This window comes from Anabrus simplex, chromosome X (genome assembly GCF_040414725.1).
Source record: "Anabrus simplex isolate iqAnaSimp1 chromosome X, ASM4041472v1, whole genome shotgun sequence".
NCBI classification, from domain to species: domain Eukaryota; kingdom Metazoa; phylum Arthropoda; class Insecta; order Orthoptera; family Tettigoniidae; genus Anabrus; species Anabrus simplex.
The window spans coordinates 195,015,749-195,043,307 of record NC_090279.1 but is presented as its reverse complement, the minus strand read 5'-3'; the positions used below and the strand labels follow the sequence as shown (position 1 = coordinate 195,043,307).

The following is a 27,559-nucleotide window of genomic DNA, read 5'->3' as shown; positions in this document are numbered from 1 at the left end:
GCTGATGATGCCCGTAAGGAGGGTGAAACATGTACCTTTGACTTTTATGTATTATGTATAAAAAATATTTGACCATATGAAATAGTGGATCATATTGTATTGTATTGAACAGGTGGACTTATAATATTGTAATAATACTTGAGACATACGATACAGAAATACCATTCTCTTTAAATTCTGAACAATGTACAGACAAAACTCTTATTTTATATATATATATGTAGACAGGGCCTATAAATAGCTATATCACCACCTCTCCTACCCTGCCAGCCAACTTTCAAATGGTGATTTTTTTTCCCCTCCACCAATAGGACTTGAAAAGGCTTAACTGCAGTGTCAGGCCATAAAGTCTTGAAGCCTATTTCCTATATGGTACACTCTCACAATATGGGTCATTTTTGTGCAATAATTTTTCTGCTGAGAAGATAGATGGAAAAGTCATTCAGTACATAACTTTCTTCTATCACTTGGGATTAGGTACATGCAAATAAGCAGTATACATTTAGGAGTAAAGGTCTGTAATCAAAGAACCATGTAAATTCACTTTGTAGGTGAGCCATCAAGATTTGGTTGAATTTTCTAAACTGTGGCCAAAACAGGAGATATTTTGGCATTGGACTGTCTTAATGAGTTCTTGACAGACTTTTGCTCATTTGAGCACTTGTTCATTTGTCAGCTGATGAACCCACAACATTTTGCATTGGGTTCATATTTCCAAGGCTTCCAGGCATTTAATTGAAGCATTTTTGAGGGTCCTTGTTTCCATATCAAGCAACCAGATGGACCAAACATATCCTTTGCCTTACTATTAGGTTTAGATCATCATTACAGAACGACTTAATTTATGTGTTGGTGTTTTGTGGCATTGCATATCTCACTTCATTTCCTTTTCAGGATCTAGTTAATAATTGCTAGTCTCTGCCTCTGGATCCGAAGATCACAGGTTCAAACCTGGCAGCAGTATTAAAATTTTTATAGGGCAGGAACAAGTCCATTCTGCACTCAGTGTAGTGCGGTGTTGGTGTCTAAAAGATCTCTGGTGACAAATTTGGTTTTTACCTGACAAAATTAAAACTCTGCCATAGATTGCCCAATAGAGATTGTTTCTTTTCCATATGGTAGAGTAAACTGCAATGTTGGAATTGACAAGCAGGCACCCTACACGGTGTCAGATTAAAATGCCTGCACTTGGTAACTGAGATCATATTATTATTGTTATCATCATCATCACCATCTGTTGATTGCCTAAGTATAACCAATGGTGGTGGCAATTACTGGTTTAAGAAATTTGACTGGGTAACTATCCTTTCTTAATACCAGTCTAAAGAGAAAAAGAGGTGGTTCAATCCTTAAAAAAATTGAAGTATCAGTAAAAGACAGGAAAGGGGCACGAAGGGCACGATAATGAAAAACTCGCGTAGCGCAAACCATATACTGTCTAGTCAGAAGGTTTTTTTTTTTTTTGCTAGTGGCTTTACGTCGCACCGACACAGATAGGTCTTATATCGACGATGGGATAGGAAAGGCCTAGGAGTGGGAAGGAAGCGGCCGTGGCCTTAAGGTACAGCCCCTGCATTTGCCTGGTGTGAAAATGGGAAACCATGGAAAACCATCTTCGGGGCTGCTGACATTGGGATTCGAACCCACTATCTCCCGGTTGCAAGCTCAAAGCCGCGCGCCTCTAACCGCATGGTCAACTCGCCCGGTTCTAGTCATAAGAGAAGACCAAGTGAGCTTGGACAGGGAAAGTTAAAAGTGACTGGTCTGATCTGTGGAAGCAATGCCAGAGTTGGGTAGGAGTCCCATGGTCACCAACCCATGCTCCCAAGTTGAGAGCCCCTGGATATTTACCCCTTTCAGTTACCTTTTGAAAAAGGCAGGAGATACCATAGATGTATTCTATGCTTCCAATACACTAGCATTGAAGTAAGTTTGAGAAAAGGCAAAGACTCTTACATAGCCTTTACAGACTTTATAAAATCAACTGGAACCAATTATTTGTAGTACCGAAAGAAGCGTACATCTGTGATAATGATAGTAGGGTTGTATGGAACTTGTACAGCAAAAAAAAATGTGGAGAACACAATGCGACCAATATCAGATAATGAGCGAGTTGGACACATTCTCATATATTTGTCCTTTTTCAGGATGTTCAGAGAAGATTGGACAACTTGAGAACTGTTACTCAGCTGGCGTAAAGGTACAGGATGGAAAAATAGTAGGGGGTCTTTTTCCTGCAAGTTTTGTTTCGTGAGGCAGATAATCCTGTTGATTTACTTCTCAAAGCAACAGCAAAACCCTCGTGGGCGGGGGCAAGTAGAATACATCCATTGTATCTCCAGCCTTTCGTAAGAGGCAACTGAAAGGGGGAACCCAGGGGCTGTCAATTTGGGAGCATGGATTGGTAATCATGGGACCACTAGCTTAGGCTGGCATTGCTTCCACTTGTGCCAGCCTCCTTCACTTTTAATTTTTTTTTTTCAAGTTGCGCTATGTTGCACCGACACAGATAGGTCTTATGGCGATGATGGGATAGGAAAGGGCTACAAGTGGGAAGGAAGCAGCTGTGGCCTTAATTAAGGAACAGCCTGGTGTGAAAATGGTGGTGGTAGTGATTATTGTTTTAAGAGGAAGTACAACTAGGCAACCATCCTCTATATAACACTAATCAGAGGGAAAAAATGGAAGGGATTTGTCACTTTGAAAAATGAAGGTATCGGCCAAAGGAAGACAAGGATCGCGAAGGGGCATGAAAATGAAAGACTCCCTAGGCCTCCATACGTAATACTGTCGGGGTCTGAAAAGAACAAGAGTTGACCAAGGGATGCCGGATAGGATGAATGATAGTGAGGAGCCCGGCACAAGGAAGTGGAAGCAATGCCAGGAATTAGCTGAGGGCCCCATGGTCGCCAACCCACGCTCTAAAGTTGAGAGTCCCTGAGGCCCCTTTTAGTCGCCTCTTATGACAGGCAGAGGATACCATGGGTATTATTCTACCTCCCCCACCCACAGGGGGATGTGAAAATGGGAAACCATGGAAAACCATCTTCAGGGCTACCGACAGTGGGGTTCGAACCCACTATCTCCCGAATACTGGCCGCAATTAAGCGACTGGAGCTATCAAGCTCGGTCCTTACTTTCATCTTTCCTATCTGAACTCCTTTAGTCAACTCTTCTTCTCTTCCAATCCCACCTGTATTAGGTTTGTGAGTCCTTCATTTTCACCCCCCCCCCCCCCCTTTTCTCTCTCTTTGCTGATACCTTCATTCTTCAGAGAGTGTAGTGGTGGTGATTATTGTTTTAAGAGGAAGGGCAACTGGGCAACTATCCTCTATGAAACACTAATCAGAGAGAAAAATGGAAGGGATCCAACACTTCGAAAAATGAATGTATCGGTCAAAAGAAGGCACGGGCCACGAAAGGCGTGAAAATAACGCCAGGTCGGAAAAGAACAAGAGTTGGCCAAGAGAGGTCGGATAGGATAGATGAAAGTGAGGAGCCTGGCACAAGTATGTGGAAACAATGCCAGGACTCAGCCTCAGGGCCCCGTGGTCGACGACCCACACGCTCCAAAGTTCAGACCCCCTGGGGGCCCTTTTAGTTGCCTCTTATGACAGGTAGAGGATAGCGTGGGTGTTATACTACCACCCCCACCCACAGGGGAAATGCTTCAGAGGGTCAGACTACCTCCTTTACTTTTTTTTTGCACCAAAACCTTTGAGACAGTGTGTCCATGAGAAAGAGTTCATCATCCCTGGAGCTCACTTTTGTCCAACAGATGCTTGTCTACTGGCAGTCTTCCACTGTGCACCTTTCACCAGCTTGACTCAGTACCAGCAACAGCTCTTCAAAGCAGGAAATCATGAAAGCAAGGTAACAGCAGTAGAAATGAAATAGTACAGAAAGAGTGAATAAGCAAGAAGAGATGAGATCAAGAAAAATAATAATGTTAATAGCTTTACGTCCCACTAACTACTTTTACGGTTTTCAGAGATGCCAAGGTGCTGGAATTTTCTCCCACAGATTTCTTTTATGTGCAAATAAATCTACCGACTCGAGGCTGACGTGTTTGAGGACATTCAAATACCACCGGACTGAGCCGGGATCGAACCTCCCAAGTTGGAGTCGGAAGGCCAGCGCCTCAGCCGTCTGAGCCACTCAGCCCGGCTCAGGAAAAATAAGGGAAGAAGTAGCAGTGCAGCCACTTTAAAGACACCTAAACAAGTCAGCTAAGTTGGTTTTGACATTTTGAAGGAATGGATGGTGAATGAAAAGAACAGATTCATGCAGCAAGGCCAGAATGGAGGAAATATACTGGGAAACTGAGATTTATGTATTTAAAGAATGTTGCACAGATTGGAAGGAAATAAAAGAATCAGAGAGTTGAAAATATTAGCTAGGGATCATTGGGAGTGGGTAAAATGGATCAAAGTTGGAGCCTAGACACTGTAAAAGCATTATGGGCAGAGGAAGAAGAGAAGAATGGATTAAAGTTACACGGAAAATGAGGATACTTCAATGGAAATGTGTCCCCACCTCACTCCAAAAGTCCTGGAGATTTGTTTATTTTCATCCAGGAAAAGACCTGGACTTATTCAGACAGAGACAGTAACAAGATCAACATCTTAAAATTTGTTAACTCAGTGACAGGACCTATGTAACATCCCTTCTTAATATTAATCAGAGGAAAATGTAGGAAAAAGACTTTTGACACTTTGCAGAATGATTGACACAGAAAGAGGGCATGAAATTGAAAACTGATTGACACAGAAAGAGGGCATGAAATTGAAAACTCCCTAGGCCTCACATTAACTTGATGATAATGGAGTACCATAAAGCAAAGATGAAAGATAAAATCCAGGTTCAAGAATTTCAATTTTTAGTCTTAACAAGATTTTGTATAACTCTACAAAATTTTTATTACCTGCATAGCGTTGGTGGTAGTCAGAATTTTGACGGGCAGAAAACATTTCACGCTGTCATTGATGTGCAAGCAGCTTAAATGGTATCAAATTAAAATGCCTGCACCCAGTACCTGAGGCCATACAATTATCATAATTTCTAAATGAAAAGAAAAAGCAATCAACATTTTTGAGTGCGTAGTATAAAAATCAACATTTTAAATATGAAAATTATGTTGGTAAATGATACTTCAGAATTATCGCTTGAGACCTTCTCTTATCATCTAGCAAGACATCCAGAGAGAGGTAGTAGCCAGAAAGGAGAGATCAGGCATATACAAAGGTAATCCCAAAAGTAAGGTCTCCTATTTTTTTATAAATACATAGACCTATTTATTTCTACAATGGTTTACATCAATTTACAGCTTGAACATTTAGCTATTTTCTACATAATCACCATTTCGGTCGATGCATTTTTGTAGACCCTGTGACAGTTTTTGTATGCCCATATCATGTTAGCTTGCCGCCACGCTGGTCAGGAAGTTGTGAACCTCATCTTTCACCTCGTCGTCGGTGCTCAATCGCTTTCCAGTCAAATATGTTTGCTTGAATTTCTGCGGCTTTGGTGAAGAGGGATGCCGTCACTGGCGTGATTTGCTTGGTCTCAGGTGTAAAGTGGAATGCCAAGGTTTCGTCACCCGTGACAATTGAGTCCAAAAAGTTGTTCTGTTCGGCTGCAATGTTGAAGAAATGCGCGGGAAGAATCAACTTCAACTCGTTGCCGCATGTGGCCTTCAGTCAGCATGCGTGGTACTCATCTTGTGCACACCTTCCGGTATTTCAACTTTTCCGTTAAAATTCTGTGAGCGGTGCTTCGGGAAACCTCAGGAACCAAAGTGCAGAGGCCATCCAGGGCGATCCGCTGATCTTCATGCATGATTTGCTCTCAACCTTCACGACTGTCTCGACGGAAATTGGCGGTCTCCCGCTCCTTTGTTCGTCGTGAATTACAGTCCAACCGGCTGCAAACTCTCTGCACCACTTACAAACATTTTTGACATCCATGCATGTCACCATACACTTCTGTCAATTGGCGATGGATTTTGATCGGTTCAGTACCTTTTGTGTTAAAAAACCGAATAACTGTGCGCACTCCGTGGTAACATCCAACGGGAGCTATATTCTCAAAGGCTGCCAAGCCAAGACTGAGTTCCTCAGCGTGGCGTGCGCATGTTTATATACAAGCACGGGAAACACTCTTCACAATATTGTGACCAACAGCCACAGGAACAGAGTTCTGTATTTATAAAAAAATAGGAGACCTTATTTTTGGCATTACCCTCGTACTTGCAGAGTTCACCCAGAATACAGGTATCAACCTGCCAATCAGTCTCAGCCTCAAAGAAACACCTGATATAATTAGACTAGCTTTGAGAGAGAACAGGCATGACCATACTGCTGGTACAGTTGGTAATGTCAGTAAAATTTCCATCCCAACATAAACACTGGCCAATTTTGATCTGGAGAAGTCAGGCTTTTCTTGCATCTTTGGTGTTTTTAATGTGACATTGTGCAAATCTTAGACCATAACCTATGTACAGTAGAGAATTTGATAATGCTCATGACATGGCCTAGTGTTGGTCACACCTAACCTTCAGATGCTTCATTCATGTCTAAAGAGCGGTTTCTTTTGTTGTATACAATCTCTTCATTTCTGTATCCATAAATATAAGGGTTGTTCAGCTGGAATATTGACAGAGCTGGCATTACTTCAAATAAATGACAGGGCCAGCCAAAAGACAGCAGCACTGCATGGCTTAGTGTTTGGAGTAACAGCCCAAAACATGGATCAACCCGAGATCTGCATCAAGTGAGCATAGCATCGAAGAGAAATTTGAAGTAACAGTAGCGTGCAATGGATTCGTCCGAACGAGGGCAACAGGCCACATTTCATTTCTTCTACAAAGGCGTATGTACAAGAGAAAGCTAGCTGGTTTAAGTCCCATTGGTGGAAAAAATGTTCAAGCCTGGATTCAATTCCAAATCTCTTTGTAGTTTTCAAATGGAGGGCATGATCTATGTAGCCTACAGTAGATGGCGATTCATCCGTTGGATGGAGATGCAAAGCCTTGGTGTTACTCAACAGTAGGCCATGTGCCTAGCTCATTGTCACCATCTCACCTCCCACCCAGACATGCAGGTTGCCCATGAGAGTCACACAAAGCTCTTGGTATTATACAGCTATAGGCTGTGCTGACACTGGGTTTCACCCTCTCCCCACTTCATTATCATAATCTCACGCCCATGGGCATCACACAGACCTGCACCCGAGGAGCCAAACTTGTCCTGAGACACTACTGGTACTGAAAGCCTTATGCTAAATAAATAAGCTGTAAGCTTGCATTCGGCAGAATGGAGGGTTTGAACTTCACTGTTCACAGCCCTGAAGATGGTTTTCCATTGTTTCCAATTTTTACACTAGGCAAATGTTGGGGCTGTATCTTAATTAAGGCCATGATTGCTTCCTTCTTAATCCTTTCTTCTCCATAAGTCTCTTCTGTTTTGGTGTGACGTGAAGCAAATAGCAAGCTCACTGGGGGCTGCAAAATAGCTTGTTCTTCTGTAATAATAATAGTATGGTATTGGCTACCGTGTGCAGGCATTTTTATATGATGCACTCTCAAGCTCCCTGCATGTCAAAGTTAACATTCACAGAGCAAGTCGGCTGTGCAGTTAGGGGAATGCATCTGCGAGCTTGCATTTGGGTTGAACCCCATTGTCGACAGCCCTGAAGATGGTTTTCTGTCGTGTCTCCTTTTCACATCAGGCAAATGCTGCAGCTGTACCTTAATTAAGGCCACGGCCGCTTCCTTCCCATTCCTAAACCTATCTTGTCCCATTGTCACCATAAGACCTATCTGCATCGGTGCAACATAAAGCCAATTGAAAAAATGAAACATTGTTTTACTTTACCAGATGGCAAAGTAAACCAGACCTCTGTTGAACAATATATAACTTTTAATTATGTCAGGTAAACGCCTAATGTGTCACCAGATGTTTTACATGCCATCATTGTATGATAGTGTCGAATGGACTTCTTTCCACATGTTAAAAATTCTGACTATCTCTGCTGGGTTTAAACCTGCAATCTTTGGATTCGGACACAGACACTCTAGCACTAATCCACAGAGGAAGCTGTTCTTGACCTTATGTTTATTTATGGTATCCCTACCTTTCTTTCTCTCTTGTTCTCGCACAGTCCTATCATGATTTTATCCTTTGCGTTTGTTCCTATCGTTTTTTCTTGATCTATACATTAGTTGGATGTTTTGTACAATTTCTAGATTAAGTGTAGTTAAAGTTAAAACTAGATTGTTCAAGTTGTAAGCCCACTTTTCTGTATGGGAGTAAACAATGAGTAGATTCTAGATATTTTCATATCTAAGAGATGAACAAAAGAAAGAAAAAAAGCAGTACAAAGAAAGATTACGTATAAAACTAGTAGCCAAGTGAGTTGGCTGTGTGGTACAAGCTATGTGTAGCTCTGAACTTGCAATCAGGAGAGGGTTGGTTTAAATTTCATCTTTTTGCAGTACTGAAGATACTTTTCTGTGGTTTTCTCATTTTGACACCAGGTGAATCCTGGAGCTATACGTTAATTCAGATCACAAGCCCTTTCTTATTCCATCGTTGCGCAGGAAACTAGCGAGAACGAGGGCAGGAAGGAAGTGGAACTCAGCTTACCGGATGGTTTTCATTGCCGAGTAGGTAATTTTAACAAGTGGACACTGAATGTGTTACCAGAGACCTCTGAAATTTTATCAGTTTGTGATATGGAATCCATTGTTACTACTGATGCTAAATCAGCTGCAAACCTTGAATGACACACCAACTTTAGTTGGATGAAACGACACGTACTAAGTGGAGTTGTGCGACAGACAGCTGCCAGTCAAATTGAAGGACAGGGCTTATAAATTTTCAGTCTGCTTTTCTGTATGGCCCTGAATATCAGAGCTGGGAAAGCAGCAGCATGAGCAACAAGTGGATGTGACAGAAGCGTGCAGAGGTCTACTGGAGTCACGTTGAATTGGACTGAAAAGAACACCTGCGAGGGAACGTTCAAGCTCAGCTTATCAGTGAAAAGCTTCAAGAGAAGCAGTTCGCAGTCATGTAATGAGATGAGATGAATCCCATCTTGTTCATAGTTCCTTGTACAAGGTGGGTTTTTTTGCTTTACATTGCACCGACACAGATTGGTCTTATGGCGACGATGGAATAGTAAAGGTCTAAGAATAGGAAGGAAGCAGCAATAGCCTTTAAGGTACAGCCCCAGCATTTTCCTGGTGTGAAAATGGGAAACCACGGAAAACCATCTTCATGGCTGTCGACAGTGGGGTTCGAACCCACTATCTCCCGAATGCAAGCTCACAGCTGCACGCTCCTAACCGCATGGCCAACTCGCCCAGTTGTGCAAGGTCTATTCTGCTGTTCAGAAAGAAGTATACCAAAAATCTTATTACAGAAAGAAGAATATACAGTTTCAGCACTAGTTGTGCCCATTGTGAGTAAATTTGGGAGTGCCTAATCGTAAGGTTCACGTACGACTAGTAAATAATTTTGATATGGAATACCAAGATCTTTGGTCTTCAAAAATCTACCACTGGTATTTCAATCAGGGTCAAACTTGATTTTTGGATATTGCCTCTTTTAAACCAAGGCAACATCTGCCTCCATGGCTGAATGGTTAGCATGCTGGCCTTTAGTTCAGAGGGTCCTGGGTTTGATTCCTGGTCGAGCCAGTGATTTTAACTTTCTCCTAACTAATTCTTATGGCTCAGGGGCTGGGTGTTTGCGATGTCTTCAGCATTAGATTTCATCTCAGATAGGGCTCCATCCTCACAGATGTGCAGGTCGCTCATACGACGTCACCTCTAAAGACTGCACTAAGCCTCTCTGGAGGCCACATGCCATTATTATTAACCAAGGCAGGAATCAAAAATAAACAGAAAATCTTTTAGTACCACATTTCAGCTTCTCCCTGTTTGAGCAGCAGTTGTTAGTAAAGATGATTTTAAAACCATGAGCAGATTATCACTGAAAATAATTAATGCTGAATGTATTTCATATTCTATTACAAGACTTCCAAAGACTATTTACATACAATTTGAGTCCATGTGCATGTAGTTAACCTAGCCCTAGCTCAGAAAGGCAATCCACAGCTGAAAGAGAGGAATGGACATTTCAGTTCAAGGATTGAACCTCGTTAAGTGACAGAACCTGTAGTTCCTTCTCGAAAAAGCTTATGTCATGCAATATGTTAGTATTTTCATGTGAAACAGGTGTACACATGCAGTTGGAAAAGTCTAGCATGAAAATTGCACAGAGCATCTGGGGATAGTAAAATGCATATGATCATTCTTAAATTAAACCACCGTTTTTTTTTGCTGATAGGGACTTCTGTTATGGATATAATTACCCTAATACTGAACTGCCTGTGCAGGCAATAGATGGATCGAAATGTATAGCTCAACAATAGTAGGCTAACTTTTGGAATGCTTTCACAATTCTGGAATTATAATTTAAAAATACATAGCATTAAATCTTAAAATTGCTTAAAAATTGAAGAAATGTATATTAAATTAGAATGCTACGCTGGAAAATTGTTATAAGAGTAGCTTATGCAGGAACACCGAACACATCAGTCATTATTATGCCATAGATCTGTAGAAACTAGTGAAAATTACTTGAATACAAGTTTATTAGCCAAGTGTTAATTACTTGAAATATGATGCATTTACTTTTGATTTCTACAGATCTAATTGACATTAACATTATTGACATATGGTTAGCAGAATCAGGTCTACGAGTTCGTATAGTGGTAAATAACGATGTAAACCTGGATGCTTATGAATTACACAGTTCATATTTATCAACTTCATTCATAGAGGATTTGCAATTTTCAAACTTTTTATACCTATAGTCTCAGCATTGAGTCTGTTGTTTACCTGATCGAGTTACACGGTATATCTAAATTTACCTGCTAGTATAGCATTCAGATTGAAACTTAGACCCAGTATGCTTTGTAGCACCTAGAATACAGAAAGCATTTAAAATTTTACTTTTCCCCTTACAACTCGGAATACAGACAACATGGAAATATCCATAAAATGCAGAATAGCATGGAGAATAACGGAGTTCGAGTTGGGCAATTTTAGTTCATTAGTTCATACACATGCCCTTCTGGAATCTTAGTTCCACTTAGTATCCATTTTTCTCTATAATTATTTAATTACAAGTACCGCATACTGGAAAAAGTAAAGCCCCCAAATGTTGATGTTAGCTTATTTGCATTGTTACCGTTATTTTTCCTAAGTTAATACGCAAGCAAGACTGCATTGTAACAAAACCTGGTTTAGCGATATTCCGCATAAGTTAATTCGTGGTGATACCAGCCAGTTACGTAAACCCCAAAACAAGCGTAATTTATATTATTAATCTCGAAAGGAGACAAAAAATACTTCTCCACAGCATCAGTTTCGAATACGATATTCGCCAACACAAAGAACCTTTTCGTTGTAGCTTTGTTCTGTTAGAAACGCTCAACTTAACCGTTAAAAACACCTCAGAACAAAAGTATTTTCTTCAAATGCGGCCGATGATAGAGGGTTAAAATAACGGCATAATAACCCCGAATTAAGAAACAAATCTCCGTACAAGTACTGTACTCGCTCAACGGTGACCATCTTGGATCAATAGTCGTCTTTCTTCTCCTGTCCAGTCCTGTCCTTTTGCTATTCGAGATCTCGAAGTTACTAGTTTCGATTTCAGTTGTATGCATGTTCGACCTGTAGGAGGAGGGCCAAGGTCATAGATAGGCGGTATCAAAGTCATGTATTGATATCGTTCTTTTCAGGAAATTTTGCTATATTTCTGATACAGTTAGGTACTAAATAGGGAATAATAATTAAATTCTGACCTACTTCCCAGCATATCGCCAGAATAACAGAAAATCGGGGCGAATTGTAGCTCTTGTCTTTCAGACAAAATATCAGCAAAGGCTTGCGACGCCATAACCTGGATAAAGGAAATTCTTGTACTAATGTTGCAATAAAGCTTATTTACCTACCGAAATATTTCGTTTTTGCGAATAACTTATTAAACTTGGTTTAATATTCGCTATTAACTCATCTTCGAATGGTCAGGCTAGCTCATTAAGCAATGGGCCGTTCTTCAATTTAATATTTTACATCACGGAAATACTCCATGCCAATGTTATTTGAAGTGAGCTAGCTCATTTTCTCCTTAGTCGATTTGTTGGCTATGGTTGACTAGATTTTCTAATGTCTTTCGTCCTCGCTTCGTGAATATTTATGAGGAAACTACCATACATTATACTATTTAGTAGCTGATACAACTAACATCGATTTCCTGCTCTGCTCCTTGCTACGTCATCTAAATCTCGTGAAGGAAGAATCCATTGCTACCTTTCCCTTTCACATAACTTTAAATTACACCCATTTTCCATTTTAATTGATGGCCGTGATCTTTTGCTGTAAGATCTGTATCAGGATCATAGAAAATATGTTCTTTCCGAACGACATGGGAAATAATTATCATTTGGATATAGCTGAAAAAACCTAGACTTGACAAAGAATTTCTTCCTTGAATAATCAGCCCATCAAAGCGTGGTCTGTGGTTTCTAGCCTTACTGAGAAATTAGGAAAAATAAGGCCTCCCTTTTATTAACATCATCTTATGCCAGAAAAAAAAAAAGTAATTCAATAAAATGTCTTGGATCATTTTTCACTGCTGTAACTTATCTCTCACATTTACAGAAAATTTTGACTGGTCTATACTATGCCCAAAATTAATTTTCAATACTTTTTACTCAAATGGATCATCTTCAGTCTTGGTATTAAAATTGGCAATTTTGTTTTGCAGGACTGAAACATTTTCATATCAATTGGAATTTGTGTGGTTTCACTGGAATCAGTCCAGGAGGAATGACTGTGTTTGGACTCAACATAATACATTGATTTACCTAGTTTGAAACGTGTTCATCCCCTGCCGGTAAGTAATATAATCAGATTTTTCAAAGCATTGTTTTAGAAGTACTAATCCTGCATGAATCTGCTTCATAATCATGTCTAATTAAAAGATCCTTCCCACTTGGGGGGTGTGTAGCTTTCTTAGTAGATGGTTTATCTTATTGTCTTTGCCAAAGGTTGTGATGGAACCCAAGTGGGTGCAGATCGCAAGCAGTTATGAAGTTTGAAATAGGTTTTATGCTTATGGTGCCCAACACATCCCAGTGTTTCAGTAATGAGATCTAACCATTGGCGTCTTTCTGAAGCTTTGAACCTTTTTGGTTCTAAAAGTGGTCTCATAATATATTACATCTTATTTCAGCAATTCAGTTCTTAATTTCATCATTACTAAATTTGTTTCTCAATTGTCTATTCTTGCAGGTACTTTCTTGAATAATTTTATTCTCGAGTATGTTGGAGATTTTTCATTGCATGTAAGTTTACGTGTGATCATTTTCAATCAAGTGAGAAAAGTACAACTTGTAGAAGTATTATAATATGAGAAGGAATGGGATACTTAGAAAGCAGTTTACTGGTGTCATGGTCTACATTCCATACAAAAGAAAAATCCATTCCACTCAACGTATAAATTATGTTCTAGGAAGTGGGTTGTTGGGGCATAATTTTGGGCCTTTCAGGATAAATTGCGTTCTCGTAAACCGTTCCTACTTATGCCATAATACTGTTGCGGTTATTCAGATTTAGGTAGATTGGTATGGATGTCAAGAACTGTTAGTTCTCTGAATGACAAATTTTGTATATTTGCTACCAGCACTTAATTATTAATGCCAGATAGATTTTCCTTCTATTTTGTTGTATATTTGATTTGCAGACTTAAGCTTTTGTTTTGTAGAGGGTGGAATACAGGCTCTACTGTGCAGATCATTATGTTTGTGATTATTCTTTGCTAAAAGATTAATCTAAAATTGATATTCTTGAAACATTAAACATTGCATTTAGGCCTAGATGTTTTTTTAATGCTGATTGTGATGACCTTCCCATTTTGGAAGTTCTCATTTTTGTTTGCAAGTGTTCAGTTGAAATCGTTTAGGTCAAATAGATTTTATTGAATTAAAAGGTTTAATTCCACGTGCTAATAGTTCGTAAATACTTAAGGGGCATATTTGCTGTATGTGTAGTTTGTAAAGATTGCTACTAACCATCTTAAAATAACTGTCAAAGTGGAGGTCAAGAGGCGGTTATGGAGTCTGAATCTGTTGACGAAATCAAGGAGTTGAGAATGTTATTTCAAGCATTGAACCTATTTTGGGAGATATTCTCTCTCCTTGCAGTGTGGTACACCGAGCTCGATAGCTGCAGTCGCTTAAGTGCGGCCAGTATCCAGTAATCGGGAGATAGTGGATTCGAGCCCCACTGTCAGCAGCCCTGAAGATGGTTTTCCGTGGTTTCCCATTTTCACATCAGGCAAATGCCGGGGCTGTACCTTAATTAAGGCCACGGCCGCTTCCTTCCACTTCCTAGGCCTTTCCTATCCCATCGTTGCAATAAGACCTATCTGTGTTGGGGCGACGTAAAGCAAATAGCAGTGTGGCACTTAAGGTTTATAAATCCATCATTTTTTTCTTAATCATCTTCATCCAGTTTGTTCTTGTTTATCTTGAACATCATAATTTTGTCCTGCTAGCTGCACTTACCCATTGTTGACAGGTCTATTCAGTATGCATCAGCCATAGTCTAGGATGACAAATTGTATTGAAAGCTAGTTAGATTATAACAGTACTTTCATGAAAAATAAATAAGATCATTCTTGAACACCACACATCATGCACTCATAAAACACACAAATCACCAGTATATACATTTAGGAGTAAAACTCGTACAAATTCGTGATTGAAGATAAAATTTAAAAATTTGTAGGGGAGTAGGCAACACATTCTCTTTACTTTTTTGTTTGTTTTTGTTTTACTATGTGAACAAATACACAATAAAATTAAACAAAATAACCTCTTCAATTTATTCTTTTAGGCAGATGTGTTGACTAACGTTAAAACTCTGTTACCTTGTTGTTAGCTGGACAGTGCTGCAAAATATGACTTCAGAGCTTTTCAGATATTGGGATTAATTTCTTTTTTTTGGTTGTTGTAACCTGCATAGCAATAGATGATTACATTTTTCTCTAAAATTTGTGAACCTGTAGCTTTCTTTGGCTTTATGAAAAAATTGTATTATTTGTACAATCATTGTTCAGACATATGCCCTAAGAGTTAACATGACCCTCTGATGAAGCTTTCTCAACTGAAAATGTACTTTGTACCATTCTGTCCGTCCATATACTAACAGCATGCATTTGCCCATCCAAGTACTAGCTTTGCCCTTATTAATTTTTACTTCAATGTGACTGATTTGTTAGTTGTATTGTGACCCGTTACGATATTTCAGATTCCTATGGGAATCAATATCTATATCAGCGCTAAACCTACCAGTCGTAATTAATTTACTTGATTTATAACTGCCTCTGTGGATCAGTGATAATGTTGGACTCTGGTTCCCAAGATAGCGGGTTCATACTCAACAGATGTGGTCAGATTTTTTAAGGGCGGAAAAAGTCCATGAGATACTCCATGTCACACTATGTCAACATATGAAAGATCTCAGGTAACACATTCGTTTTAATACCAACATAAATGGTCCGTTATTGGACATTATAAATTTTCCAGCTAACTCATTCCTGGTTGCCACCGTTTTGCCCCCGTGTGCTATGTTGGGCTCATCAGTTGGTATATAGCACACCCACCAAGACACTGGCTAGTGAATACTGTGGAGGCCACTGCGTAGGCTACTTGGAGCCACCGGCATTGCCAATGCTCTTGAGAGGCTTTGTCTCATTACCAAAAAATTGATGCCTGCTTGGCCATCAGATGATATAGATGTTAGATGTTGGTCATTTATGTCCTATAGAGTTTTACCATACCGGTTGTGATAATTTAGACTTTTGTTGCTTAGTCTGTATCAACGCCAAGCATTGCTAAACTGGAAATATTGTTCAATCATATTAACTGAGGATCGTTTTTGTCATGGTTGTCTTAAGGTGTAAAACCGCATGGTCATTGGTTAATATCGACAAGGGAAGAAATGTGAAGATGATTATAAAAATTAGAGAAAAACTGTGAAGGAACGATCGCTTGAAGAATAAGACAAGAGGAAGTCATGAAAGAAGGAAGGACTGCCTTTACATTAGATGCTCTAATATCCCACAGTCGGTGAAATAAAAACTAAATTTGAAGGGCTACAATATCAAAGCTCATAAAACTGATCACTGGGCGAGTTGGCCGTGCTGTTAGGGTCGTGCAGCTGTGAGCATGCATGAGCTGTGGGTTCGAATCTCGCTGCCAGCAGCCCTGAAAATGGTTTTGCGTGGTTTTCCATTTTCACACAGGGATGTATCTCAATTAAGGCCACGGCTGCTTCCTTTCCACTCCTAGGCCTCTTCTATCCCATCGTCGCCATAAGACCTATGTGTGTCAGTGTGACGTAAAGCAAATAACCAGCATAAAACTGATCAACAATAACATTATATTTCCAATGTTGTGTTGTGAGTTGTCTCTTCTGCTGCCACTGATCTCCGATATATGGTATTACTGCTGCATTCTGAGTAAAACAGCATGCCTGAATATTCGCAGAAAGTTGTTAGGGAGTTATATAACCTTGCACATTCTAAATGATTGTCTCATCAACGACAGGTACTGTAGCTAGTCAACTAATATTATTGTGAGAAAACTCCACTCTTAACATATTCCTGGTTTTCCGTGGTTTCCAATTTTCACACCAGGCAGGTGCCGGGGCTGTATCTTAATTAAGGACACGGCCGCTTCCTTACACTTCCTAGGCCTTTCCTATCCCATCGTCACCATAAGACATATCTGTGTCGGTGCGACATAAAGCAAATAGCAAAACCAAAAAAACATATTCCTGTTTGTATTTGGGAGTGTTTTTGAAGTTTTGTTGCTTTGAACACTTCTTACACTTATTAGCATTGAACAGATTACTAGGGCATATTATGACTTGTGACACAATCCCTTTGTTTGAGAAAGCTTTCATGTTTTACGGCAGGATATTGTTAAAGGATGAGCCCAGATATTTCTGATGTACGCAGGGTTTTGCAAAGCACTATGGCTTCTGGTATGGGCCAGAACAAATTTGTTACTTTCGTTGACTTGTCTGGAGCCTCTCGCCGCTGGGTTCCATGGTTCAAATCCTGGTCACTCCATGTGAGATTCGTGTTGGACAAAGCGGAGGCAGGACAGAATTTTTTCCGGGTACCCCAGTTTTCCCTGTCATAATTCACTCCAGTAACACCCTCCAATATAATTTCATTTCATCTGTCATTCATTAACCATCGCCCCAAAGGAGTGTGACAGGCTTCGGCAGCCGGCACAATTCCTATCCTTGCCACTAGATGGGGGCTTCATTCATTCCATTCCTGACCCAGTCGAATAACTGGAAACAAGATGTGGATTTTCATTTTCATTGACTTGTCTGATTCTTATCCTTAGCTTTGACAATGTCAAAGTAGCTGAGGATTGAACACCAAGCTCGATGGCTGCAGTTGCTTAACCCGCGAGTGGTCGCTATATGAGATTTTCTCTCACATTTTTTATTGTGATATTACTTCACAGTGATGAAAGGGAGTTGACTGTTCCCTTGTCTAGCTGAGTTTATAACATTCGTGAGTAGAGCGATTCACATTTGAAGGGTAAACACCCCTTCCCGTAGTCAGAACAAAGGTTCCTATGTGTCCGTGCGCGCTGCGTGAGAGTTTCTCTCATCGCACGACTAATGACGTTGGTGTTATTTTGAAGTGGAGCGGGAACCTTACTCCTGTTATACGTGTTAGTATTTGTATTATGCGCACTTCTTGTTTTTGAAAATGTTATTGTGTTCAGAAACCTTGCTTTGTATGTAAATATTACTAGATATAATGTATGGGCGAGATTTTATTTTTTACAACTTCAGGACGGAAGTTTTTTTATGTATATTCCATATGTTATTTTAAGTGGTAATTTGTGTCTTTAATAAACGGGTAATCAAGTCCGGCTCCATGGCTAAATGGTTAGCGTGCTGGCCTTTGGTCACAGAAGTCCCGGGTTCGATTCCCGGCGGGATCGAGAATTTTATCCTTAATTGGTTAATTTCGCTGACACGGGGGCTGGGTTTATGTGTTGTCTCCATCATCATTTCATCCTCATCATGACGCACAGGTCGCCTACGGGTGTCAAATCAAATGACCAGCATCTGGCGTGCCGAACTTGTCCTCGGACACTCCCGGCGCTAAAAGCCATACGCCACCTGTCTCTCTCTCACAGCTAATCATTTCATTTTATCTAAAATGTATAAGGTAGAACTTACGTTTCATTTCAATAGTAAATTTCAGCCCTTCGCCCCACAAAACAGTGAATTATGTCATATTTATTTTAACGTGAGAGAAAGTCTCACGTGCGACCACTCACATTACATTTTGGCTAGCGACCACTCGCGGGTTAAGTGCGGCCAGTATCCAGTAATTGGGAGATAGTGGGTTCGAGCCCCACTGTCGGCAGCCCTGAATATGGTTTTCCGTGGTTTCCTATTTTCACACCAGACAAATGCTGGGTCTGTACCTTAATTAAGGCCACGGCCACTTCCTTCCACTTCCTAGGCCTTTCCTATCCCATCGTCACCATAAGACATATCTGTGTCGGTGCGACGTAAAACAAATAGCAAAAGAGGATGAGTGGTGCTAATGCCATTCTCAGTGATGTAAAAGTGAAGCTCATAGGGCCATTTGGAACGTATTCATTGGGCTTGATTGATATGTAATAGCTCCTTCTGATACAGCGAGAAAAGCAATGGGAGACTACCGTGCTCATTTTTGTAGTACCTAAACCTTTCAATGATGCCTTAGGCTGCCTGCCTAACTGTTGAGGATCAAACCAGTCTTTGGGCTGTGGACTTGGCATACATTGCTAAGGGTTATAATTCTGATGATTATTTGGGTTTTCAGTGCAATTGTGAAGTTGGATCTGAGTTTGTAAGTAGTTAACAGAACTCTTTGATCTGTGGAGAAATAGTGGAGAGCAGGTGCAGCTTTTTTGGTGTGATTAATGTAATATTGGTGTATGCAACGTATGCATCTGACAGATGAATCACCATCAACAGCATCATATGCCATTTCTCCATATGTGCTGTGGATAGGTCATAATTGAATCCAGCTGGGTTGAGTGCTCAGATGGTTGAGGCACTGGCCTTCTGACCCAAACTGGGCAGGTTAAATCCTGTCTCAGTCTGGTGGTATCTGAAGGTGTTCAAATACGCCATCCTCATGTCTGTAGATTTACTGGCATGTAAAAGAACTCCTGTGGGACTAAATTCCGGCACCTTGGCATCTCCGAAAACCGTAAAAGTAGTTAACAGGTTGTAAAGTGGAAATGAAAATCCACAGCCTGTTTCCAGTCATTTGGCTGGGTCAGGGATGGAATGAATGAAGCTCCCCATCTAGCGTCGAGGATAGGAATCGTGCCGGCTGCCGAAGCCTGGCGCACACTTAGCAGGACGTTAAGTAAATAACATTATTATTGATTGAATCCAGGCTTTTGGCATGCAATCCTAATGATTAGAAATTGTCTGCCACCTCTTCTCCTACCCTTCTGACCAACCTTCTAATGGTAACATTTTTTTCCACCCAACGGTACTTGAACCAGCTAACCACAGTGTCAGACTATATAGACTTGACACCTTAACAGTCGTAGCCACCACACAAAGTATCATTGTATTAGGATTGTGAAAACTAGGTGTCCTGATCATGGGGAATTTCAAAATGATGGTTAAAGAGAGGTGCACTCTGAAAGTCTCAAAGCCAAAGAGGTGTAACAATCCTGTTGTACAAACCACAGCCTCTCTGAAGGATGTAATGGTAGTGAATCACAGGATGATGGCAATAAGATTCAACTCATCACCGGTAGACATAATTATTGTCCGAGGTGTAACAATTCTGTTGGACAAACTACAGCCTCTCTGAAGGATGTAATGGTAGTGAATCACAGGATGATGGCAGTAAGATTAAACTCATCACCAGTAGACACAATCATTGCCCAACTCTGTGCTCCAACATCTAATACTGAAAGTCAGGCAGTGGAGGTTATGTATAGACTTTCTTCAAGAACACACAAGAGCTAGTGACAGTGTCATCATTATGGGAGACAGGAACGCCGTAGTCAGTGATGGGTCTAAAAGCCCACGTGTTGGAGAATTTGGGTTAGGAAGAAGGAATGAGGGAGGTCAGAGACTGAGTGATTTCTGAAAACAAGAAGGTTATGTGAAAATGAACCCTTCTTTAGAGCCCCATGAGGACTTCTATATACAAGGTCTCTCTTATAAACCCAGACCGTCCAGTGGGGTTTCTACTCTGAGACTTAAGCAGCTGTACGGGAGGTGCATGCATAGTTCATGACCACTTTTAATCAGAGATATTTTAATGCAACATATTGCAATATATTTTACTTCCATTTTTCATTAGACATCCGGATGCTCTAACGTAACATCTTTGTAATTTTGTCTAATGACTGTAAATATTGTGTGCTAGCTGATGATGGCCAAGAAAGGCCGAAACCGGTACTAGTGCAATAATTCACTCACAATAAATAGTATTGATCTGTGGAACATTTTTCTTCTCTATTACAAAGAAGTAGGGGTTTCGGTATCTTTTGCACACAGAGCTACAAAGCTGTTGCACATCAAACCGTACGGGTTTACATGGGCCCATTGTTTAAAACCTGATCCAGCCAAAAGAGTGAGATATTGTGAGTGGTATCTTGCATCATTGAATGATCGTTTATTCGACCCACAGCTTGTGTTTTTTTCGGATGAGGCCTGGTTTCATCCTAATAGTCATGTGAACAAGTCATAACTCTCACTATTGGTGTGCAGAAAATCCTAATGGTGTTCATGAAGTCCCTCATTATGAAGGACGACACTTCCAGCATCTTTTGTAAGGTAAGATTTCATATACTGTAAGATTGTATACTCTCTTAAAGCAAGACGGCCGCACGTGACTTAAGTTGGGCTGAGTCAGCTGCTGTAGCACAGAGTACAAACACCGTGCACTCGGTCTTGGCTTATAAGAGAGACCATGTATGTGGAAGAGCCCTGGAGATTGTTATTGATTCCAAATAAATTTCATCCTGGTAAAATGAAGTGGCGTGTGGCTTTTAGTGTCGGGATTGTCCGTGGACAAGTTCAACTCACCAGATGTAGGTCTTTTGATTTGACGTAGGTGACCTAACGTCGTGATGGGGATGAACTGATGATGAAGATGACACACCCACCCACCCACCCACCCTGGCCAGCGAAATTAATTAATTAATTATGGTTAAAAGTCCCAACCCTGCCGGGAATCGAACCCAGGGCCCCTGTGACCAAAGGCCAGCACGCTAACCATTTAGCCATGGAGTCAGACATTTCATCCTGGTGAAACTTTGCTACAGAAATCAAACACGTCCATCCTGGACATGAACTCTGTGCACTCAATGTGTAGACCACCTGATAAATGGTCATTGAAATGTGTGTAATTTAGTTATTTGGTTGCTGCATCAGGAAGGCTCCATGGCTCAGGCGGCAGCGTGCCGGCCTCTCACCGTTTTGTTCCGTGGTTCAAATCCTGGTCACTCCATGTGACTATTGTGCTGGACAGAGGGGAGGCGGGACTGGTTTTCCTCCAGGTACTCTTGTTTTCCCTGTCACATTTTATTCCAGCAACACACTCCAATATCGTTTCATTTCATCTGTCATTCATTAATCATTGCCCCAGAGGAGCTCGACGGGCTTCGGCAGCTGCTAGATTGGGGCTTCATTCATTCCATTCCTGACCCGGTCGATTGACTGGAAGCAGGCTGTGGATTTTCATTTTCATCAGGAAGGTTACCCAGTAACTAGGTTGGAGTGAATGAGAGGGGGGAGGGAATACTCTTGTGATAGCTGGCAAAACTCGGTGACAGTTATTTTTCATATAGCTTTTAGTGTCAGGAGTGTCCAATGACATGTTCGTCTCGCCTGGTGTAGCCCCTGTAAGGCACACCCTACAATGAGGGTAGACGTCATCTGCTGTACAGTATACGGAAACTATGTGGTGTATGAATTGCAGGAATGTTAGGGACAGTGCATATACCCAGTCCCTGAGCCAGGCCTAAAATCTCTGACCCGGCAGGTAACCGAACCTGGGTCCCTCTGAACCAAAGGCAACAATGCTGACCATTCAGCTAAGGAGCTGGACATTCTCCGACATAGAATTGAATCATTCAGCTGCGAATTTCTGGTCAGTTTTAGTGTTCAGCCAGGATTAAGTGATCTGTTTTTCTTTTTCAAAATATCCGCCGTTACGAATAATGAAGTTGAGACTATTGACCAGTGCTTGTATATGAAGATCTTTGGTTTGTGGAATAGGGAAGATGTTTCTTTTTTCCTAGGCTGGCCTATTGAAAATGACACACAAAGTGGGCAACTTGAACTCAATGGGGATAAGTACATACATTAAGTTCTCTGATAATTAAAAATGCAACACATGGTCACAAGTTTTACAAACACTGCAGAAATAAGGATAAAACTTCAGCTTATGTAATCTAGCCCGCCTGATGAACTTTTGCAGTATTTTAGATTATTAATGCTGCTTTGTCGGTTAGCCAAGTTGTACATTTCTTCCTGTGACACCTGTGATTGAAAAGAGATACCACACGTTGATGTTAAAACAAATATAATTATTGTTTGTTTAGAAATCAGGTAATTTAATTTTATCTACATGGAAAGCTGCATCACTCAGGTGCTTTTGAGAAGAATGATGATAAATACAATTGCAGAGAAAGGAGTGCATGGTAGCCTAAAGATCCATTAAAAATGCTTCAAGCACAAGATTTAATTCAGATTATTTTCTACATTTTTCCCCCAGACTTTTTTTTTTTGGCCAGATGAGCAAAAGTATCCCTGCATACTGAAAATTTCAATATGCAGTTTTCTGATTTCAGTTTACTTGATTTTGTTTTTATATTGAACATTTTAAAAGTGGTTTATAAAAAATACACTGCTATTGAAATCTGCAGTTTTTCTTGAAGCTAGTTGAACAGTTTATTTTTCAACAGTTTGTAAAGATGAAACTAGGAGCTTGAAGAAGAACACATTGCCTTCGGCTGCGACTAATGTGTCCAAGTTGACACTTCTTCATAAGTGCGTCGTTTTGTGGCAGATGTTTTACACTCTAGTAGTAGCAGGAAGAGTGGAATGGGGAAAGTGCACTGCTAGCTGCCAGGATCTGTAAATTATTTCGTTTAATCTGTGGTCAGAATTACAACATTATTATTATTATCATCGGTGAAACTGGTGACCACTAAAAGGATATTGACAATGAATTGGGAGCGAGTGATAGGGTACCTGCTGTACAAGCCTTAAAAAATAAATTTTATACCTAATGAAAACAATCTTCTGACTATTGAAACTATCTTGCAACCAGCAGTTTGTTAGAAATGGATTGTACTGGATAAGATCTAAAATATTTCTTCCTCCTCCTACTACTTCTTGGAGCTTCTTGGCCATATGGAGGTAGTTGATAGTTTTGAGTGCTTCATGTGGTATTTAATCCTCGTTCTTCATTCTTCTAGTTGCACTGTGTTTGTGGGACAATAATTGTAGTGCTGTGTGGCAAATATTGAGATTTGTAAAAGAACAACAGTTTCTTGATGCATTTTTAATTTTGTTTAATAATTGCTTTAATTTCATTATGTAGTGCTGTCAGTTGTGCCGTTATCAGGGTGTCCAGTTATGATTGGCCCATCAGTTTGAAAACCGTTAATAACAGATTATAGATTACATCATTTGAGAGAATTGTTTTTGGCTGTGAAGTTTTATTGTAGGTTTTCTACCAAGACTTATGTGGCCTCTTTTCTGTTGATGGTTATGATAGCCAAGTGACATCAGCACTGACTTCTCACCAAGGTGGCTACAGTTTGAATCTTTACCTGTGCATGCAGCATTTAGGAAATTAAAAACCAGGTCCCTTGTGGTTTAGCTTCTGTAATGTTCTGGGGCTGTGGTTATGATATTGTTACATGTTCTTACTTGCATGCAGGCTTTTTTTTTTGTCTCTCTCTTTCTCCTGTCTCCTGTCTTCAGGAAAAACTAGTGACGATGATGATTAAATAGAGGCTTTTGTATTGGGAGACTTGGTGCATATTTCAGGCTATACTGTTTGCTTTTATTGTCAGCAAACTCCTCCTCCACTGCAGCCTTGATTTTTCTATCTTTCCCTGGAGGGATATCTTGTTTAGCATTTCCCAAACTCTCATTTCTTACTCTGTCCATTCTTGTTAAACCTGCTCAACACCTTTGAAACTTCATTTCCACTGCTTGTATTCTACTGTTATCCCTTTCCTTCATCACCCATGTTTCTGATCCATATGTCAAAATTGGTACAAAATAAGTCTTGTAGATAATTCTTTTACATCTCTGTTCCATATCAGTCCTCCCACACTCTTAAAGAATCCATTCGCACACCTTCCTCTTTCATTGATTTCCATCCTGTTTCCTCCATTTTCTTCATTTACACTTCCCAGGTATTTTAAGATTTCAGCTCTTTTCATCTGCTCCCCTCCTAATGTCGTTCTATTATACTCTCAGTTCTTGTTTCCTGTCGTTACCAGCACTTCACCCTCATGGTTTCCCTATATTAGTAGATCATCTGCAAAAAGGACCAAGTCCCTTATGTGAAGAACACCCCTCACAGTGTCACCTACCTCTACCATATTTCACTGTGGGTGATGTATATGTTGACATGTATCATTCGCCTGGCATTTGCCACATCCAAACCCTCCTATCTCACTGCCGTATGGTACGGCATGATTCATCACTCCAAATCACTTGTCTCCAATGATTCACGGACCAGAGGCGGCACTGTTTGCACCGTGGAATGTGGGGCTTAATGTTCACCAGTGAAATATACTGTTTACGGGTGGGTGCCTGAGCCTTGTGCCCCAGTCCTCATATCGCCTGGTGCACAGTTATTTTGCTAGCTGCAGAATTAGTGGCACTGTGAAATTTGCAGGTGATATCACACAACGTCATGCAGTTTTCCCATATCACCTTCTTCAGTGCTTGAAGACTCCTGTTGGTCAGCACTCGTGGCTTGCTTGATCACGGTTTTGTGGTTGTTTTCCTGTTTCCAGTTCACAATCGTGTCCCTGAAAGTGAACTTGGGCAACTTGAGAAGGCCAGAACTAGCCCTGATTCATTGAGTACTGATGTAGAAACCAATAACCATTCCATGTTTGAAATCGCTTTCCTTCTTTACCCATTCTACAGGTATCTGATAGCACTGAGCAACATCAAGCCCTCAGCCACCTGTTATAGCAGCAGCAGACTTTACACGTAAAGAACCGGGCGAGTTGCCCATGCAGTTAGGGGCGTGCATCCGGGAGATAGTGGGTTTGAACCCCACTGTCGGCAGCCCTGAAGATGGTTTCTGTGATTTCCCATTTTCACACCAGGCAAATGCTGGGGCTGTATCTTAATGAAGGCCATAGCCGCTTCCTTCCCACTCCTAGGCCTTTCCTATCCCATCGTTGCCATAAGACCCGTCTGTGTCAGTGTGATGTAAAGCCAATTGTAAAAGGAAAAACTGTAAAGAGGATATCTGCTTACTTTTGATTCAATAATGCATATTCAAAATATTCCACTAATTCACTCTTAAACGAATGGACACTGAACCTTATATGTTTTCATTGAATGTATTTAGAAAAATTTGATGAACAACATCGATGCTCTTTTATAACACTTCCTCTCATACCTTGATATATCACTTTTCCATTTAGGTACCTGTGGATTTAGTTAGTCGACTGTGTTTGTCATTCGCTATGGTTGCTTGACTCCATTTATGTATAAGTGCCTGTGAAGTGACTTGTTTGCCAACAGCATGCTAATGTTTAGAAATTGCTCTGGACACCCTGATTGTATTCTGTACTTTGTTATATACTGGTAGCTCTTTGCATGGGAAAACATTTTATTCAAGCAACAAGAACACATAGGAGGTTTCTTTCCCAACCATCATTTAAAGAGAAGAAAATTATTTTCAAGAGCATTGACCGATTATCTTACTTTGAGAGTTTTGGATAGTTCTATCAAACTAAAAGAACAAATTTTGAAAAACATTTCCAGCCTAAATGCAGTTCCAGAAAAACAGCCTAAAATTGCTTACATCTTTACTAGTATTCTTTTTGATTCAAATCCTAGCCAAATTAACTTATTTACTTAATCTTTCTGTAATGTGTTCCTTGGCTTTACAAAAGAAAATATTTATAAAATCCTCCTATCAATACAATTCAAGTCATCTGTTAGATGAAGCAAAGTCTATACATGTTTCAGCCTAATCTCAAGGCCATCTTCAGTAGTAAAACAATGATTACATAATATACAAACAAATTAAAAAACGTAATGATGTGAAGTGACAGTGATCATGATTAGTGAGTTAAAAACACATTGAGGTGCAAAATCCTCTCGTCTAATAGATCTTGCTGACTGTTAAATAAAACACTATGCTGAGGAGTGTAGTGAGACCGTCAATACTACGAATAAAACGTGTAACATCTGTAATGAGAAAAAAGGAATATATGAGTGGATGAAGAACAAGTTAAAAATGATGTACGAAAAGAAAACTCATATGACTTACTTGTAACTAAAAGTTGTCGTCTCGAATGGAGATGACCTTGTCGGTCTCAAGTCACATTGACAACTAAGCCTGTGTGTGGCTTACTGTGTATCTGTGTCGATGTGGTTGGGAGGGGTAATGGAGGGGGAGGGGCAGGGAGGGAGGGACGTTGTGATTTGCGGAAGGAGGGTGTTGATGGAAGGGCGGGTCTTGTTCTAGAATGTCGGTAGTGAAACTCTTTTTTATTAATGAACTGTTCGCAGATGAGCGGGACAAAGGTTTCCAATAAAATATTTTTCTTTTCGTTGATTTCATTTAAGTTATAGACGGGATTGTTATATTGGTCGATATCTATATATATATTCTCTAATATATTAAGTAAGGGACCTTTCTGTTCGTAATGCAGGATCTTTAAATCTTGATCAATTGTTGTGTATTTATGATTTTTCTCTCTACAATGTTCGCTCATGGCTGAGTAGCGATTATACTTTAGGGCATTAAGATGTTCGGAGTATCTTACATTGAAACTGCGGCCTGTTTGCCCAATATATACGTTGAAAGACATGATTGGCATTTTAATTTGTATATTCCAGAGTTAGAAAATATTTTGCTGTTGACAGTATGAGAATTAAAAAACATTTTTGTATTGGTGTGAACGGTCTTGAAAGCTACTTTTAACTTGTGCTTTTTAAAGACGTTTGAAATAGGATATATATTATTATTATTATTATTATTATTAAAGGTAAATGTGGTGAACTTCTCTTTATGGGAAGATTGTTTTTCTAAGGTGGTCTTGGGTTTATATCTAAATTTATTGAGAATTTTATTCACGAAAGCTTTACTGAAACCATTACCTTCGGCTATTGCATAAATGGTGTTGATTTCCTTTCTAA

General features: G+C 40.1%; 1 protein-coding gene across 4 annotated transcripts in view; it reads left to right on the top strand.

The window, feature by feature from the left end:
* LOC136886332 (cyclin-dependent kinase 12) overlaps nt 1-27,559 on the top strand; it is a 211,644-nt gene that overhangs the window by 60,839 nt on the left and 123,246 nt on the right. For 2 of the 4 annotated variants that reach the window (XM_068230699.1, XM_067159065.2), the window contains exon 2: nt 12,843-12,971. The gene's annotated coding sequence lies outside the window, so the exon portion shown is untranslated. Of the gene's footprint in view, nt 1-11,782; nt 11,845-12,842; nt 12,972-27,559 lie in introns of those variants that run through there. The other 2 variants (XM_067159067.2, XM_067159066.2) reach the window with 2 other exon arrangements.